Genomic DNA, 7,329 nt, shown 5'->3' with positions numbered 1-7,329 from the left:
GAACAGGTACCTCCATCTGGTTGCATGATGATTCTGGGCACAGCTGGTGGATGGAGTCTTTTTTGGTTCCATCTTTTTTTTTTTTTTTTTGTATTTTTCTGAAGCTGGAAACGGGGAGAGACAGTCAGACAGACTCCTGCATGCGCCCGACCGGGATCCACCCGGCATGCCCACCAGGGGCGATGCTCTGACCACCAGGGGGCGATGCTCTGCCCCTCCGGGGCGTCGCTCTGCCGCGACCAGAGCCACTCCAGCGCCTGGGGCAGAGGCCAAGGAGCCATCCCCAGCTCCCGGGCCATCTTTGCTCCAATGGAGCCTTGGCTGCGGGAGAGGAAGAGAGAGACAGAGAGGAAGGGGGAGGGGTGGAGAAGCAAATGGGCACTTCTCCTATGTGCCCTGGCCGGGAATCGAACCCGGGTCCCCCGCACACCAGGCCGACGCTCTACCGCTGAGCCAACCGGCCAGGGCCGGTTCCATCTTTTTACACCAGCACTATTTAAAAAAACAATAAATAAACTGAGGCATATTAAATTTTTTATGAGTGTATTTGAGCAAAAATTCATTTTTATCGAGCTGCTTGCAGTCCAGCTGCTAGATAGAAAGGAATCCTGAGGAGCTATATAAAATGAAAGGCTTGTATAGGCAGAAAGGAGCATGAGCAAAGAAGAAACTTGGTAAAAAAAGTGGGTTGGTCATTACAAGATTCCTTTCTTTTAGGGGATGTCAGGGGTCTATGGGGCACGTTATCCAACTAGCTCTGATCAGGAGATTCCTGACTAACTGGTTCAAGATTTCATTTCTGGGGGAGCCAAAACTCTAATTAAATCTCAGTTTGATGACATAGGGCTTAGCATAAGTGATTCCATTTTGGGCCTGTTGTCTTGTTTTTAACAGTTGTTAAATATGATTGTTTTGGGGGCAGTAAATTTTTGGCTCCATTGTATTCCTATAAATAAACTTTCATTTCCTTGAATGCCCTTTCCAAACATCTGTTGGTTTATTGTTCTGGGCACAGAAAATTATGACCAGTTTAGTAGCTGCTTAATACAGATTGAGATTTGTTCATCAGAGAATGGAGAAGGTCAAAGCTTTTCAGAGCTAACTGAGCAGTGAATAGATAAAAAGAAATCCTTATTTCACATGATATAGGATGTGACTTATCTTTAAATATCAGAAAATGGACATTTGGCATTCAGGCTTTTATCATAAAAATGCTTTCTTGCTTCTGAGAAAACAAGTTACTCAGCCACAACCCACAATTGTGCCAAGAAATGGGGTGGGATGTGAAAAGCAAGGCCTGTGATCGTTTCTTTTCCTCTCTGATGGGTCTCAATCATTGGATTGATGACTATGTTTTAATATCTTATCTGGGCCAGACATATGCTGAATTGCTTGGGATATATTGGTGAGTGAAGACAGGCAAGTCCCTGTCCTCATATTGCCTGGCTGAGAAGACAGGCAATTGTGTAAGCAATTACCTTTAACTGTAGGGAATGTTACAACTAAGGACACAGACCCAGGAGTGAGCGGGAGTGTGCGTGCAGATGGACAGGCTGGTCCAGGCATCCCTAGAGCGCTCTGTAAATGAACACCTGGGGGACAAGCAGGAGGGAACAAGTGAGGTGTGGGCAGTGAGCAGCACAAAATAAGGAAAGGAGAGGAGGCAGGGATGGTCCCTAGCAGGAAGGGGATGAGAAGAGTTCGAGCTGGACGGACAGAGAGTGGACGTGGCTTTGCCGAGAGGGAGGGCTGAGAGAGAGGCCGTGGCCGGCGCGCTCCGAGCCCTGTCCACCAGGTCGGTGTTTGTCCTGTGCTCCACAGGAGGAGACCGCTGTCCACCAGGGTAGTGTTTGTCCTGTGCTCCACAGGAGGAGACCGCTGTCCACCAGGTCGGTGTTTGTCCTGTGCTCCACAGGAGGAGACCGCTGTCCACCAGGTCGGTGTTTGTCCTGTGCTCCACAGGAGGAGACCGCTGTCCACCAGGTCGGTGTTTGTCCTGTGCTCCACAGGAGGAGACCGCTGTCCACCAGGTCGGTGTTTGTCCAGTGCTCCACAGGAGGAGACCGCCGAGGAGTTCAGGTGGGAGACCAATCTGATTGGATTTGTGTTTTTGAAGATTCTGAGAGTTTATCTGCAAAGACAGTGTTCTCTCTCTCTCTCTCTCTCTCTCTCTCTCTCTCTCTCTCCTCTCTCTTGCAGGGAAGGAACAATATCTAAGTGTATATTAGACATCTCTGGAAAGACACATGGGACAGACACAATGGTTGCCTCCCAGAGAGAAGTGGAGGCATGAGGGACAGAAGTGAAAGGAGACTGATCTTCCACTGTCTACCTTTTCACACCTACTGAGTTGTGGGACTACGTCATCCAATGTAAAAACAGCACATCCAAGCATTGAAGAATTCCTTCAAGGGGATAGAATCCAGTTTCCAAGGTGACAGAGAAATCCCTTTGCCATTTTCCCTGGGCATCTGACTGTCTAAACACTTCCTGTGACAGATGTCAAGCATCTGTCCGTAGCAGCACAGTGGACAGAGCTTCCACCTGGAATGCTGAAGTTGCTGGTTTGAAACTCTGGGCTTGCCTGGTCAAGGCACGTATGACAAGCAAGCAATGAACAACTAAATTGAAGCAACTATGAGTTGATGCTTCTCATTCTCACCCCTCCTCTCTCTAAAATCAATACATAAAATCTTAAAAAAAATAAAAAAGTCAAGCATCTAAAATTTGTTCTCACAATGAGCTGGAATCCATGTTTCTAGAATGCTGTCTGGCTTCCCCACCAACCCCTGCACCCCACACTGATGCTAGTTCTTTATCAGCAAGAGAAAACAATATGTGCTGCATCCAGGGACCAGAAAGAAAATCCCTCTCCCAGCCTGGGAAACCTCAGCAGAGCCTATGGCGGATCTCCTCAGCGGGAGGTGACAAGGAAAGCCATGCAGGCAGGTAACGTGAATAGTACAGCAGGCCTGGCCAAGACCACCCAGGTGGTGCCCCGTCCCCAACCTGGAGACAGGACAGCAGATGTGCTGAGAGCCCCGTGCAGGAGACTGTTCTTCTCCGAGGAGATCCTGCCACGGAGGAAAGATGATCAGATGTTGTCATATCTTCCCAGGGATGTTGGAAACTGATCGTTTATTTTAAACAGCTCAATTAAAAAATGTTGGCAACTAAGTCAGTTTGTTAAAACAGCAGTTGGAAGGAGGGGGTAGAGGAATTGCATCGCTCTATTCTCTTCTGGGCTGTTCTTTGGCCGTGGCTCTGTCCTTTGATGTGCTCACAGCTCTGGCTTATGGTTCATACCCATGGCTACCCTCTCACAGTTCCAGTAACAACTGCTGCCCTTTGCCCCTTCAGCGCCATGGGTGGCACTGGTGCCCCACCATGTCCTTACCGTTGCCCACAGTTCATGTGTGGTTCCTTTGTTAAAATCTCTTCACTGCTCTCCTGGATGGTGTCTGAATATGCCCTGGTGTGGACAGTCACTGTTTTCAGGTGTTAACAGTGTTGGTTTCGACCTCAGAGCCAGGATGAAACATATGATCTAGACATGCCAGTCCGAGCCCTGAATCGCCTAAGCCACAGTAATTGGTTCTGGAATGTTCACTTAAAGTTGTTCCAGTTTCAGGAATAACAGTACTATGTAGAAGCTACCAAGAGATGGTGTTTGTTCCCCTGGGTTGGAGCCTGGAAGAGTATAGATTTGGAGCTTCCACAGCTATTCTGCGAAGCCTCAGGGCAAGGCCCAACACGAAAGAAGGCAAAGTCCAGAGTCGGCCTTGTTCGAGTCCCTGGAACTAGATCCACTTCTCAATGTCTTCAGCAATGAGACAATAAGGTTTCTTTTCTTTTTTTTTTTTTTCCTTAGGCCAGTTTGAGTTAAAGTTTCTGCCACTGTCTGAAAAGCAGGCTAAACCGAGAACATAAGGCTAGTGTGTTCAAAGAGGAAAATTTATTTTAAAAGCTCCTGGGTGCGATCGGGCTGAGACCAACAAAAGGTGTCAGCCCCAAGGGAGGAATAGGGCAGGGATTGTATGGAATAATCAAAGGGCCTGGAGCAAAAGCAGCCGACATTGCTGCATCTGGTGGTGAAAGACAGGTTCCTGTTTTGGATTGGAGCGGTGCCACGGTTCCCCAAAATCTGTTTGTAACCTGGCTTAACCGTTCCCATCAGCAACCAGCTGCAAGTGGGCATTTGGGCCAGGTTACTAAGTAAGCTAGTCCTTCTTCCTAGTCATTTTATCTATCACTTTCATCCAAAAGCATAACTTAAAAAAAAAACAAACAAAAACAAAAACCCTGTTACCACTTTACACAAATTTCATTATATTCACTGATTTAATTAAGCAGGAAACCAGTCCTGTGTTATTTTTGGGCTAGCTACACACTAATCCAGTGTCACTACACCCACTCTGGGTTTCAGAAGTGGCAGATCTAGCAAGGTGGTGTGGCATCTGCCTACTTCCAAAGGGAAACAGCAGGTATACAGCAGCATCTTCGCACTTACTGCCTCCCATTCCAGGAAGAAACACCCCAAGCCATAATCCCGCCCACTTTGACACTTGACAATAGCAAAGGGGAAAAAATCTTCATCTGAATCAATGGGGTGATCTGTGCTATTGTTGGAAAGACAACAGTGTTGAAGCGTGGTATTTATTTACTGTTGTAAACAAATTATAAATCTGTGCCAGTAACCAAAAGAGAGACAAGTGGGCATAATAAACATTAATTCTCAAAGAGATCATGCAACAAATAACCTCCATAACAAATAACCTTTGTGGACTACAAGGGTGTCAATTATACTAGACCTTATTCTATTCATTAATCCACTCAAGAATTGATTGAGGGAATGTCAGCCTGGTGCAGTACAGAGATGGCAAGTAGTTTCCATTCCTTGCACCAATTGTGGTTGTGGTTGCTCTGCGGGTTGTGCTGAGAAACCTTGTGAGGCCAAATCTAGGTTCAACAAGAACGAATATCATAGTCAATTGAAGGTGTCCTCTGTAGAAGGCCAGAGTACTCGAGGTATTTGACATTCCTGTGAGTTTAAAAGAGCCTTAGCTAGATTAAGAAGAAGTCAAGTTTGAGTAAATCACTTCCAATCTATGTGTCTTTATTTTTTCAAATTTGCAAAATGGGGAAATTGATCTAAATAACTTATAAGTTTCCTTCTTCCTTCCTTTATCTATTTATCCATTTTATTACTTGTTGGCTTATGTGTAGCAGCAATGGTTGAAATGTGTTCTTGTGTTTGGGCTAATTTTCCATCTCCTGAATACAGTTCTCTCTAGTATAGAAGCCAGAATATCACTTTCCCAGCCTCCTACGTAGCAACAATGCAACCATGGACTCTTAAGTCTACCAATCAGGCACATCTGTTCTGAATTTGTTTGGAAGCTGGTGATGGTGAGAGGCAGGCCTGCACAGAATCCAACTGGCAAGGATGAAGGCAGAGACATCCATTTTGTTGAAGCGGCAGTCACAGAGGATGTGGTGGTAATGTCCAGTGCCTGGCAACGGTGGCAGCCCCCAGGGATGATGCTCTGATGGCTTCACGGGAGCAGCTCTGCAGCACAGATGGGGACATTGATTCAGGCTGCCAGGTTTCAGCAATCTCTGGGCCTCCTTTAGTGACCTTTAGCTGTTTAATTTTTTTTTTTTTTAAATAAAATCCCTTTACCGCTGAAATGAGCCAGAGTGAATTTCTTTGTTCTCCAGAAACTTGAACACTTTTTATGATCAAGGCTGAATGCCTTCAAACAGACTTTTTTCCTTTAAAGATGAACAATTTAATTCTCTTTTATCAGTTATAAACTGTGGCCCTGGCTGGTTGGCTCAGTGGTAGAGCGTTGGCCTGGCATGTGGAAGTCCTAGGTTCAATTCCTGGTCAGGGACACAGAAGAAGCAACCATCTGCTTCTTCACCCCTCCCCTCATCCCATCTCTCTTTTCCTCCTGCACCCAAGGCTCGAATAGTTCGAGCAAAGTTGGCCCTGGGTGCTGAGGATGGCTCCATGACCTTGCCTTAGGTGCTAAAGTAGCTCTGTTGCTGAGCAACAGAGAAGAGGCCCAGACAGGCAGAACATCATCTGGAAAGGGGCTTGCCAGGTGGATCCTGGTCTGGGCACATGTGGGAGTCTGTCTCTGCCTCCCTGCCTCTCACTTAATAATAATAATAAAACAAATTTTAAAAAAAGAATTATAAAATGTATATAGCTAAAAAAAGAATTATAAAATGTATTGTAGCTAATAGCTTGCAAAATGTATTTTGTTGCAATTATCAGCAAGATAATTGTTACAGACGTGTAATATGAATCATGAAGGGAGGTTTTACACACTTTTACCTCTTCATTATTCTAAGTGCGCTAGAGAAAATGTGATTCCTTCAGTGTTTATGGTTCATAGTTTTACACTGACAGAAGTACCCCTCTTCTTAGTCATGGCTAGCATGATTTTTAGAGTTTGCAGGAGCACTTTGATTGAGATTCTAGAGTTTCCATAACTTTTCTAATAATTAGAACTAAATATCTTATGAGGGTGGATGTCCACAGCAAAGAAACTCACTTGACGAATTGCCTTTATGAGAATTTCTTTAGAGGATTTGAAATTTTCACCCCAAACTCTGTGTATAAAATGACCACATTGCTTTATTTTCTTTAACCAATTGAAATTTTATTTTAACCTCTAGCCTACCAACTGTTGAAAAACAGGTTTTTACTAGTCATGTTTTAAAGTAGGCTAGAGAGGCTTTACCTCCTTCATATCATCCACCACCAAACCATCATCCCATTCTCTGAAATAGACAATAGATACTTTCTTGATATTTATGCAAAAGTGTTATTCACATGCAAGATTTAGCTCCTCCTTTGGAACCTGATTGTTGCTCTTAATCTCTTCCAGTATTGAAATTTTGAAGCCTAAATATTAGAGCATTCTTCTTCCTCTTGTCTCTCAACCTTTTCTCCCCTAGGAACTTACAGAAATTCCTAGGGTTTTACAGTAGAGCAAAATCTTACTGGATAAAAGTTCTATCTAATTCCAGCCATGATGGAAAGTAGGTATTGATTGCTTTTCCACTTTAAACAACTATAATGCTGGTCAGAATGTATGAAGAAGTGGTATGTGGGCAGTAGACAACATTAGGTAATAAAGGGGCATAATTCTTGAGAGAAGGAAAACACACAAGGTGAACTTCCCATTTATCCCTATGAAAAATTCAATACTATGCAGGGGGAAAAAAAATCTGGCTGAGCCATGTTGCCAATTAATGTATAGGAAAGTAGAGCCCAAACAATGGTTTTCTAGGTAGAGAGAAAATATGTCAGAA

This window comes from Saccopteryx bilineata, chromosome 2 (genome assembly GCF_036850765.1).
Source record: "Saccopteryx bilineata isolate mSacBil1 chromosome 2, mSacBil1_pri_phased_curated, whole genome shotgun sequence".
Classification (NCBI taxonomy): Eukaryota; Metazoa; Chordata; class Mammalia; order Chiroptera; family Emballonuridae; genus Saccopteryx; species Saccopteryx bilineata.
The sequence above is the reverse complement of the archived record's forward strand: the minus strand, read 5'-3'. Positions refer to the sequence as shown.